Genomic DNA, 12131 nt, shown 5'->3' with positions numbered 1-12131 from the left:
CCTGCTCGTAGGGAATGGCCAGGCTCAGTTTTATCTCGTGGTCCTGGGAGGCTGGAGTCGCTTCAGACTGTGGGTTGTGACCCATCAGTGAGTCACGAAATCTGGTTCATAGGTTGTGAGCCTTTAAATTCCTGGACACTGTTTTTTTTTTAATAACAATCCAACATTTATTTAGAAGGGGTGGCAATTTTTACAAATAAATATCATATGTGAATACCTTTTATGTCCAAAATAAAAGATTTGTTACGTGCATCCATTAGATGTCATCTTCCAAGCCACACGATTCATTGGCACTCATAAGTTAGTTAAACTGCCTAAAATGTGGATAATAAAATAAATCACGCGTTTCAATAAAAAGTGAGAGGCTGTGCTGCCCTCATCATTTTCATAATCCTCACTGACTCGGACTGTTGGCTCACGCACCTGTTGACTGCCTGATCTCAGAGTCAAGGGCTGGCCTTGCACCCTGGTCTCACCCTAATTACTCAGTGGAGAAAGACTCGGGGGGACCACACCTTGGGAGGGGAGAGGGGCCTGAGAGTCAGCCTGGGGAACACCCAGGATCCCTGCCTGGCCTCGAGAGGAGCCGGGAGCCCCCAGGGAAGCAGCAAGGAGTGTCTTGATGTGCAGGCAACTCTGTCCCACACCCTCTCCTCCGAAGCAACATGGGCACCTCTGTGGATGCCAAAGGCCCAGAAGCCCTGGACTCTGGCCGAGCCAGCCTGTTCTCCCATCCTAGAGGCTGTCAGAGGGTGAGGAGGTGTGTACTTGCCTGGACTGTGGGTGAATCTCGGTGGACTGTGGCTGCCTCAGCAGCAGTGGGCCCAGCATCCGTAGCATAGGAGTCCTCGTGGAAAGTGGCGGTTGACCCAGGACCCCTGTGTCTCCCAGCGAGGCCGTGGCCGTCCCGGTGCCTGGAAGCTCCCGGATGGACGGCCCTTGGTTCTGAGTCTGAAGCCATCACAGCATGGCCTTTGGGTCTCCCCAGAGTGGCCCCTTGAAGATGTCCCTCCTAGGGCCCTTCCATGCCAGCCTTGCTCTTTCCTCCTTCAGACGTGATGGGGACCAGGGAGACCTCGGGGTCCCCGGTGTCAGGGGACACCCAGGCAGGCGTCTCTCTCCACAGCTCACTCACAGCTTCCAAACAGCAACCCGAGGCTGAGACCCTGCCTCCGTGATGACAGGTTTGGCAAGAGCAACCCTCTGTGCGTGACGATGAGAGAGCCGTCAGGCTAGAAGCCGTTCTGACAATGAAGGAGAGCTCCCATCTGCTCTTCCATTTGGGTTGTTTAAGGGCAAGAAGCTTAAACTCCGTCTTTTGTTAAAGCAGACGAGAAGCAGCAGCCTTTCTTCTCTTTCTTCTTCTGAACAAGTAGGGACTAGGGAAACTCGTGCTGTGAACTCGCCTCCCTCGAGACCTGCTCGTGTGGAGAGCAGCGTGGAGAGCAGCGAGCATCGCTGCGTTTCTGCTCGTCGCCTGCGTGGGGATCACGCACTCGATGTGCTCACGGGCCCCGCTCTGCAGAGGCTCTGCTTGCTCGTTTTTAAACTTTTTACTTGGAGTAGAGTTGATTTACAGCGTTGTGTGTTTCTGCTGCATGGCAAAGTGGGTCAGCCATACACACACGAACATCCGCTCTCTTCTAGACTCCGTTCCCATGCAGGTCTTGACAGGGCACCATACAGAGTTCCCCGTGCTCTGCGGTGTCGCCTCTGACCCTGACTTGTGGGATGGCAAAACCCAAGAAAATTAATGCCGAAGGAGCAAGTGTGTTGGAAACGCCTGGCTGTGCAACAGTGCTGTGGACAGCATCTGTAAACGGTGCCATCTGAACACCCTTGTCTTCTCAGCGGCCACGTCACAGCAGGGGGAGGGGCAACAGCAGGACCACGCTGTCCCTGTGTCAGTGACTCCCTCCAGCTGGCACCCCGGACTCAGCCCCTTCCCTTGGCCCACGGCCAGAACCTCCCTCCGGTGCTCTGAGGCTGGTCGAGCTGGTTTCTCTGCTCTGGCTCCTCACAGCCCCATCTTTTGCTGTAGGACAGTTTGCCCATGTTTGGTTAATCCGGGTATTTGGGGAACTAGTTCCTGAAGCCAGGCAGTGCTGTGGCTTTACCCTCTACAGCCCTTCCCGTCCTTCGCTTTCTCTCCCTCTTGTCCTCATCGTTGAGCTCCTGCTGTTGCAAGTACTGCATTAGGTGCTAGAGAATCACAGACAAGACACGGCTCTGGCCTCAGAGGACCCCTGGGTACCGGGAACGCCACGGACCGTGGTCCCCGGTCAGCCCTTGGCCCAGCACGAGCCTGCGCCCCACCCTTTAGCCGAGTTTGTGCGGGCGGGGCCTCACAGGGGAGGCATCCCTGTGCCTTGTTGACGGAGGGCCCAGCAGTGGGCGGCTGCCCTGGGAGGGACGCTGCTGGCTGCAAGCTGAGAGATTAACCCGCTCATCCCAGGAGAGCAGCCTGGAGCCTGGGCACCGGGGATTCAGGGTGCCCCCGAGGAAAGGCTGGAGGAGGCCTGGGAATGCGCCCCTTCTGCGTCTGCCCCCCAAGGCCCCACAGCCACACTGCTGCCAGACTGGGGGCCAGTGAACCTAGGGATCTGCCCGGAGGTGCCCCGAGGAGGGACCTGGGGTCCAGGGCCAGGCTGGGTGGACAGGCCGACTGAAGGTGTCAAGAACGTCCAGGGAGCTTCCGGCTTTGCCTTCTTTCTCCTCTCTCTTATTTCCTTGTAACATCTCTGCACCTTCATTTTAATTTTATATCAAACGAATTCCCCCCTCAAAAAAATCCACTTTTTTGTGGATAGGAAATATTTTATGCTTAATTTTTTCCAAGATATGTTTCCTGAGTGTAAATCTTCTTTCCTTTCCCCTTTGCAGCTTCCAGCAAGTTCTTTCTCCTCCCCTCCGGTTCTTCCACAAGAACAAGACAGGGCCTCAACCCTCTTCCCCTAAAACCTGGGACCCTTACCCCCAAACTTTCCTCACCCAGGAAACGGCGGGCCCCCAGTGCTCCCTGCCCTCCTCTGCAGAGGCTAGCCCCACTTTGATGTCTGCTTCCTCTCCGGCCCCAGGCATGGAGCAGAGCCCGGAGCGCCTCGGGTAAGGCGGTGGCCTCTCAGGCTGACGGGTCTGCAGCCCCGCCGGCTCTCTCTTGGAGGGTGAGCTGCAGGTGTAGCCGGCGGTGCCCCCCCCGCCCTCCTCGTCCCCCACGCTTTGACCGGGCTAAACAGGACACTACAGGCATCATTGAAGAAGAAAAGCTGAAAGCTGCGGTGGGAGGGGCTGCCCTCTCCCTGCTTAGCAGGAAGAGGGTGCCAGGCCCGGCTCAGGGTGGGGCTGACTGTGGTCTCTTTGAGGTTCTTTCCTCAAGTGCTGCCCCCTTACTCCGGCCCATGCCTGCTCCCCCCACCACCCCCCGCAGCTCGTCCTGGTGTGAGGATCCCCACGTGGAGACTAAGGACGGGTTTCTGCATTTCGGGAGCTCCGGGGGTGACTGTAAGTGAGGACCAGAAAGCTCCAAGTGGGGGAGGCTGAGTTCTTTGTAGAAGTGTGTCTGTCATGACTTAAAGCCAAAGGATGCGGGGCGGTGGGGGAACTGGTGGGGGTGGACAGATGAAAGCGGAAAGGAGGCGGCGGGCAGCAGCCACAAGGGAAGATGTCTGGGCTGGGAGCTCGCTGACCACGCACGTGCTCGCGTGGTGAGTGAGCGCCTGGCTTGTGAGAGGCTGCCCGACGGAGCGAGTCTCCGGCTGGAAGTGGCTGAATAAGTGCCCTGATGCGCTTGACGGCAGTGTCTCTGCTTTCATCCTGAAATGATTCACTGACAGCTTACTGCCCGAGCTCGGCCCGTCCTCTCCTGGAGGTCAGGCCCCAGGGTGAGTGACTGTGTAGACGCCACCGCGATGGGACGTGCAGATGAACAGAAGAGCCGGCCTCCCGGCTCAGGGCCCAGGGCGGCCCTGCGGCCCCTCCCCTCCCCACTGCCACAGTCTCTCCTGCTGCCACAGCCCGTCTGGGTCTGGGCTCCGACCCGGCCCCCTTCCAGGGTGCTGACTCCAGCCCCGCCCTGAACTGAGCCCCTCCCCAGGGCTCAGGGACCCTCCTGGGGGCTCCCCCCGCCCACTGCCCCTGTCGGCTCCCTCTGTTGCTCCTGCTGGCTCGAGGCCCAGCATCGTTCCGCCACTGTGGGCCGCACTCCTGGCCGGTGTGGAAGTCAGATGTTGGCGCTCGGCCCCCAAGGATGGGGCAGAAGGCGGGACCAGCACGCCACTCCCCTCGCTCGGGCCAGCGGCCAGCCCCTGCTGTCCACGGACTCTGAAGACCCCTCGCTCCAGGCTCACCCTTCCAGGGATGAGAGCGTCTGCTAACGACCAGACTGTGATGCGGTCCCTGGTTCTTTCTTAAAACCAGATACATGTCCCTAATCAAGGAAGATATTGGACCCATGAATGTCAAGTGCTTCTGAAATGGAGTTTTGCAGATTGTTGCCTCTCTCTACAAAAGAAGTTACATGTACGTTATAGAAACATCAGAAAATATAGGTGAGCAAATGAGCCTTGTCCAACAGCTATAATTTAAATTATCTAGAGGAGATTGCTGAAGTCTTGGAGAGTTCATTCTACGTCTGTCCACAGGCACCTAAGCATATACACAGGGGTCTCATATGCATACAAATATTTGAATGCATTGCGTGCTTCCCGTGCCTGCAGACGTGTACATGCTGTGATTTGTACATAAGCATATAAACACCCACATCATGTGTCTTCCACATGTGTGCAAACATGTACGTACCTCTGACGGTGCTTTCACATGCTTGCAGGTACACACGTACATTATGTGTGTCTTTCCCATGTACACAAACACACACGTGCGTCACATGTGACTTTTACAGACACAAGCACATATGAACACACACGCCTCTCGTGTGAACCTTTGTGTGTGCTTCTGTTATTTTTCAAACCAGATGGTGCACAGCCAGCCTCCTGTGACCTGACGTTTTCAGCTCGTTGTTTCTCACTTCTGGAGGGTTGCACGTCTTTCCAGGCCGATAGGTCCCCTTCTGCTGCGGCATCATCCACAATTGCTATCTAGTTTAATACCAGGCTGTGCGGGTGATTAGCGGTCTATCTAATTGCTCCCAGTGCCAGACATTCAGGTCGCTCTCTGCACTGTTTCAGGGCAGCATCCTCAGGTTTGCCGAAGTCTCTTCCAGAATTAATTGCTCACTTTACCAGCCACTCAGGGAAGAGTCAGCTGTCATTTCTGTGGCACGTTTTGGCCCCAGAGTCTCTTGTGGGCAGCTCTGTCCACCCTCTCTGCAGGGACGGGGGTTGCACCCAGGGGGAGGGGCACCTGGGTCCCCCTGCCTCCCCTCCCCGACCAGCAACTCGGACCCCTCAGTTTAGCCCTCGTTTCCTGGCCTTTGTCCCAGTTTGCACATGGTCAGTTCTCAGGTAAAGTGTCGAATGGAAAGACGTTTCTACAGATGGAGCCTGGAGAAAACCTGGTGGCTACCACCCCTTATCTGTGTTAGAGGCACTGCAGACCCGGGGTCAAGACGCACAAGATTTAAGACCTTGTAACTTGGCTCCTCAGGCCTTTGCCCCTTTGGATGGAGGTTAGGATGGCATCTAATAAAACACGAAGGAAATTAACCACAAGCCCTTCCCCACGGGGTTGTGAAGACCGTCAGCACCACCATCAAAGGCCCCGGGGCCAGTGCGCCCTCAGCGTCAGCTCTCATTACCCTTATGGCCTATGGTTTCCTGAATAAAATAAATGAGGGTTTTAATTAAGTGCTAAGCTCTTAATGGGTGCCAAGTTGAATTGAATTAAGTAATTTCTCAGTATAACACAGAGATAAGCTTCAATACCTTGGCCACCTGATGCGAAGAACTGACTCATTGGAAAAGACCCTGATGCTGGGAAAGATTGAAGGCAGGAGGAGAAGGGGGCAGCAGAGGGTGAGATGGTTGGATGGCATCACTGACTCAATGGACATGAGTTTGAGCAAACTCCAGGAGACAGTGAAGGACAGGGGAGCCTGGCGCGCTGCAGTCCACGGCACCGCAGAGTCGGACACGACTGAGCAATGGAACTGAACTGAACTGGTAAGAAAGAGAAAAAAAGAACGAGAATTTCTTACTGATACAGTTTCCTGAGCCTCCGCAGGGCCCATGTGTCCAAGATCACTGGCCTGGGTGTCTGGCAAGCAAGTCTGAGGAATCTTCCAAGGGCCCGGGCTGTGACGGTGACTCAGACCTGGCTGACCACACTGTGTGCCGTGTCTGAGGGGCTCCGACTGGGACTGGGTGGCCTGTGTGTGCGACTCTGATTTCCAAGTGGAGAAATGCAACGTGGGGAACCGTTTAAAAACGCTGACTGGGTATTGTGGGAGGGACTGTACCCAGCCAGGAGCCAGCCCCAGGTCACTCTGGAAAACTGAGGAGGACCCCTCCAGGTCTGCTCAAAGCCACCACCCTTCTCTGGCTGCTGCTACGCCTCCCAGTCCGTGTCTGAGCAAGAATGTCCTCTGCCATGGGGCTCCATGCTCCAGAAGTACCACAGGAGATGTTTAAACGCATGTTCCCCGGCCCCCTCTGGCCCCCAGACACTGACCGGAGGCACTGCAAGCCAGGGATCAGAAGTTTCCCGCTGCCTGGGGGCTTCTGACTTAGCTTTTCACGGAGCACACATTGAGAAGGCATTTCCATGGGAGCCACACAGGTTCTCCATGTGAGACGGGATGCCTCCTGTTCCTTGGTTCCAATCTTTAATCACTGAGTTACACCCTCTCTTTAAACTCCACTAATTATACGACGTGAGAACACATCCGAGCTGGGGAAGCCCACGTTTCAATAAAACCGCCTGTCCCAGCTCTGAAAACCCAACCACTGGCTTCCCTAACTCCCTCTGTTCATCTCAGAGATTTCAGAGCTCCGAGAGATATGCAATTATTTTATTTAAGGCTTCAGACTACTCCTGCTGCCAAAATGTTTTGAAAATCACAAATTGCTGTCTGAGCTCTCAGTGGTGGTGTTGTACTCAATTTCCTGACAATAAAAATAAGGCTTTTCATTTTCATCATTTATAGTAAGTGCAGCTAATATTAAGCAGAATAAAAAGGCACTTCATTTTCTCAGAAAGAAAAGTTACTCAAGACCTGCTCAGGGAAGGTACTGACAAATAAAAGAACAATGTTTTTCATCATTCGTGTTTACTATCAATTGCATTTTTCAGCCTGTGACACATTGCTAGTTCTAAGTTCATTTTATTTTCCATGACTTACCTTGAGCAATTTTTATCAGTTATTTCTAATTAGCATAATGAAACTGATTGCTTGTTTTGAGTTATTCATCTCATTGAATGAAATGGCATGTAGTCACCTTGCTGCCTTGTGTCAAAAAGGTTACAAGAACACCAGCTGCTCTGGGGGCTATGCCTCACCTGCATACAAGTTCTAACACCCATGCAGACATGTGTACACACGTGCACAGACTCAGAACAAGGCAGTGCTAACCTGAACCTTCCTGGATGACCCTTCAGTGCAAGGCCCAGAGCTTTGGGTGTCAGGTCAACGCTTTGCAGAGGACAGAGGGCAGTGGGCTGGAGACTGTCCCAAAGGGAGAAATGAAGCCTGGGACCCACAGGGTCTCAGAGCAGGCTCAGGGTACCCCGCCATTCCCAGCCTCCACAGGCAGGACCCAGGTCACCTGGCTCAATGGTGGAGCTGACTTTATAAGTCAAGGATGTCAAAGAAATGCATGAATAAAAATCCAATATCCTCACAACTTTCCAGGACTGTGTCTCCAGGCAGTGATTAAACTCGGAATTGAAAATCAAAAGAGAAGGCACTTCCATTACTGTCAGACCTGGTTCTGAATCTCTTTGATGTGAACCGCATGCATTTCCTGTCTCATTCATCACTGTGATGTTTCCTAAGAACTTTGCGTGCCACGCAGCCGAAGACAAGATTCTAACAGGACGTGAGGCACCCTCCGGCCTTTTCCCATCAACCGCAGGAATTTCTTAAAGCACATCTTTCAAGTCAGGCCCAGCGGAGAGCCAAGCTCCGAGCATCTGTTTTCCCACCTGTGATGACATTAAGGCCCATGGTGATCGGAGCTTGACAGAACAGCGCCTGGTGTCCATGCCCGTGGGTAGGCGCACCCCCAGGCCACAGGCGTGTGAAGTCACCCTTCTCCTTTATGTGACCACACAGGTGTCTGTGGGCCCGGCCAAGAGGCGTGAATAAAGCAGGACATGGAAAGGGGTGTGGCCTCCAGCCACACGGCAAAGAGAGAGCTCCATGAACCTCGGTGCCCAGCCCCAAGGTCCCACCCCTGTGTCCTCACCCCCAGGTCATGGCGGTGCGGGCAGCTGTCCCCGAGGCTGACTTCCTGCGGATGAAGCACCGCCCGCCTGACCCAGCAGGACGCAGGCCCGCAGCATCTGTGTGTGCTTCGACATTGAGCTTAGAGTGACCCCTCTCGTGAAAACAGACTCCATCTGCAGGACAGATCGGACCCCAGGAGCCTGCTCTGTCGCAGGGGTTCCAGGCGATTGGGCGGCTGGGGCGCCTTCCCCCAGGCGTGTCTGGCGGCTTCTCCTGCTTCTCGCTAGTCTTCCTCCACCCGTGTCTCCGCAGATCTGGGCCTGGTCCCCAGTCCCGCCGGCAGTGAGGTGTGGCTGGGGAGACTGCCCTGGCAGGAACAGCCACCAAGCCTGCAGCAGCCTCTCCTGCCCCCGGCTCCGACTTCAGGGAAGCCAGTGTTGTCCCCGACACCCTGGCAGTGTGGTCATAAGTCCCCGGAGGGCCTGGGTCACCTCAGGAAGGCCGTGTTTCTAAACCTATCACAGGTTAGCAGCTGATGTCAGCAGGGGCGCCATGAAGGAGAACTTGTCGATGCTTTGCTGAGCAAGAAGCCTCTGCCCAGCGCTGCTGCTGGAGCTGTTCCCTGTGAGTCAGCGGGGAACACTGGGGGGCGTCTACCCTCCCACCCATTTCAGAAGCTCCCACCGGGGCCCTCCTCAGGTCTGCGATCCCCGCTCTCCATGGAGGGAGGCTGGCCGGACACTCCACCCCAGCCCCGTCACACACTCACTCACCACCCAGCCCCTCCTCTGCTTCCTCCTTTCACGCTTTTTCACCTTAAAAATGTCCTTATTCAACAAAGCCCGCTGCTCAGCGGCCGCCTGGCTCCTGCTGCCGTGGAGTCTGTTTATCCCCTGATGGTCCCCACGACCCACAGCCACGCCTGCCCCCAAGGAGACGGCCATGGGCACTGCACTCAGACAGAAAGGGAAATGCGATGGGGCTTTTCTCCCCCCAGATTTTAAAAAGATAAAATCCCCAAACAGAAGCACGAGATCGCATCCCATTTTATCCTCTTTTAATGAACCGCTTACTTATTCAGACTCCACACCATGCAGACGCTATTCTGGGCACCAGGGAAAAAAGAGAGGAACGGTGTGCATGTGGGGGGTGCGGGGTGGGCGATGCTGACGAAAGCGAAAAAGGCAAAAGTGTTAGTCGCTCCATCGTGTCCGACTCTTTGTGGCCCCACCAGGCTCCTCTGTCTGTGGGATTTTCCAGGCAAGAACACTGGAGTGGGTTGCCGTTCCCTTCTCCAGGGGATCTTCCCACCCAGGGATCGAACCCACGACTCCTGCACTGGCTGGCAGATTATCATCTGAGCCCCCAAGGAAGCCCTGGAGGGCAAATCCGGAAGGCCGACCTCTTCCTGTGACCCGTGAGTCCAAAGCGGCTCTGTTGGGGTCAGTCCTATCTGTGCAGAGTTGAGGCCCCTTCCCTGTCTACCGACGCCCTGAAAGCCCTCCCTGGGGTTCTGGAATAGCCCCCGAGCTGGAGTCACCGTGTACCAAGCATTATTTGGTCCATAAAAATAAACTGTCTAGGGGCAGGACACACAGCAGATTCTTTGTCATCTCCGCCTTACAGAAGGCGTCACCATGCAACGAGTGAGAGGACTCTCGTGAAGTCACAGGCTACGGTGGGAACACAGGAGGGGGTTTCTCCCCAGCAACACTTTCCTTTCTCATTTTATGAAAGATAAAAAAATTTCATCTTACGAAAAAAAGGCCTGTGTGAAGAAATTAAATTATTTTAATGTGCAGTACTTCTCTGGTATATTAAATATCATTTCTTAGAATGCTTTTAATTCAAGAAATGTTAAAATGAAATGTGAGACCCCTTGCAAATAAAATTTAGGTGATTAATTCTGACGTTAGCGGAGAAGAATTGCCAGGGAGACGATGTCATGTAACGCTTTTATCGCAAGAAGGGCAGCAGCTGCGAGTGGAGGCAGGGAGGCTGAGAGAAGAGGTGGGAGACGCTCGGTGGAGAGGGTGGTCTCTGGGCGGAGAGAAAGCAGGTGGGCTGACCAGAGTGAGGGATAGGCTCTGAAGTCCTGCTGGCATCCAAGTGACCCACGGATGAGTCCTGGATACAGGAGGCTGGATGAGCGGCGAACTGGAGGCCAAGCCGGCCTCCTCTTACGTGCTGCTGCCCCCAAACCACCCTCCGTGCCCAGCCAGACCACCCTGCAAAGCTGAATACCATCCCTACGTCCCTCCTCACGTCACGTGGCGGGTGACATCCTCATGAGCCAAACGGCCACTGACCCGCTCCAGGCCTCTCTCAGCTCCATCCCCACCCGCTGGCTCCTCGGACCGCAGCTGCCCTGGGTTCTCTAAGGACCACGACTGTCCCGGGAGTGCCTGGCCCACAGCCTCCCTTCTCCCTGGTGCCCCCCTGCTTCCTGTCTGTCCTCCTCCTCCCCCTCCTCAGATTTCAGCTCTGACTCTGCTCCTCCAGACATAACTCCTCCGAGCAGGTCAACCCAGGTCAACTCAGTCATCGCTACCAGGGGTTGAGGTCCATCTCTAGATCAACAGTGAGCCCCCAAGGGGAGGCATATGCCGTCCACCGGCTCCCCATCACCCCCGGCATCCAGGCAGGACCTGGGTCCCAACAGGTGCCCAGGCTGCATTGAAGGAAGGCGGGGAGGAGCAGAGGAAGCCCCCTGGGTCCAGCCCACACCTTCCCCGGGGCAGCAGCCCCATCTTGAGAGGCAGGTGTCGCCTCCACGATGGACTTGGCTTCTGGTGTCCGAATCCCGAGATTCCGATCTTTGCTTCCACCTCCTACCCGGTGACCTTGGTCTAGGAGCAGAATTCCTTCCACAGTTGTCTCACCGTCTGTTAAATGGGATCCCAGCGTCTCCCTCACCCGGGACTCCGTGAGAAACACTTAGCCACAAGGACAAGCAACGTGGGTATTTACTGAGAATGCGTTATGTGCCAGGAACGATCGTGGATTTTCTAATGTACAGGCCCGTTCAATTCTCACCACAGCAGCCCCAGTAAGTACCTGTTAAAGGAATGACCAGGCAGTCCGAAGCTGCTCAGGGGGCCGTTCCTAACCCCGTGGAAGCAGTGGGACTGCACCGGGCGCCCGCCCGCTCCTGCCCGAGGACGAGGCTCGCGCGCAGGTGCCTTTTCTGCTTTTCTTTGTCGGTCCTTCTCCACAAAGTTGACTTGTAACACACCTTGCCTGACCCAGCGTCGTTTTAGCCAAAGTCTGGCGACAGCTGGTCTTACTGGCTTAGTTTATTATGACATTTCAACTCACCAGCATCAGGCTTAGCAAGAGGAGAGTAGGATTTTCTTAAAAAAGAATCTGTGTGGCTTAGACTTATCTTTTAAGCTTGTTCTGGGAAGTAAACACTTTTCAAGTGGAAGAAAAGCCAGTGTGCAGTCATCTTTCCTAAAACATTAAATGGTAAGACTCCATTTAAAAAGCGATCCTTGAGTAGGCAACTGTCAGTCATTTCTCATATCAGGTTTTATTAATCTCTATAATTCAGCGCCATTTTCTCCTGAAGGAAGACTTACATTTTGTAGACTATGATGGATAAGGCAGTGGTTAAGAGACCCAAGCCTCGCATGGTACATTTACAACCTCGGGCAAATTACTTTACCTCCCTTACTCTTGGGTCTGCATCACCATGAAATATGAAATTAAAAAGTGTGTCCATGTCCCAGCACTGTGGCGGGCACGTGAGAAACACACAATAAATGGTACTTGTCATGATTTTAACGTC

Source organism: Oryx dammah, unplaced genomic scaffold, assembly GCF_014754425.2.
Source record: "Oryx dammah isolate SB20612 unplaced genomic scaffold, SCBI_Odam_1.1 HiC_scaffold_11, whole genome shotgun sequence".
NCBI classification, from domain to species: Eukaryota; Metazoa; Chordata; class Mammalia; order Artiodactyla; family Bovidae; genus Oryx; species Oryx dammah.
Note: the sequence above shows the minus strand (reverse complement) of the source record.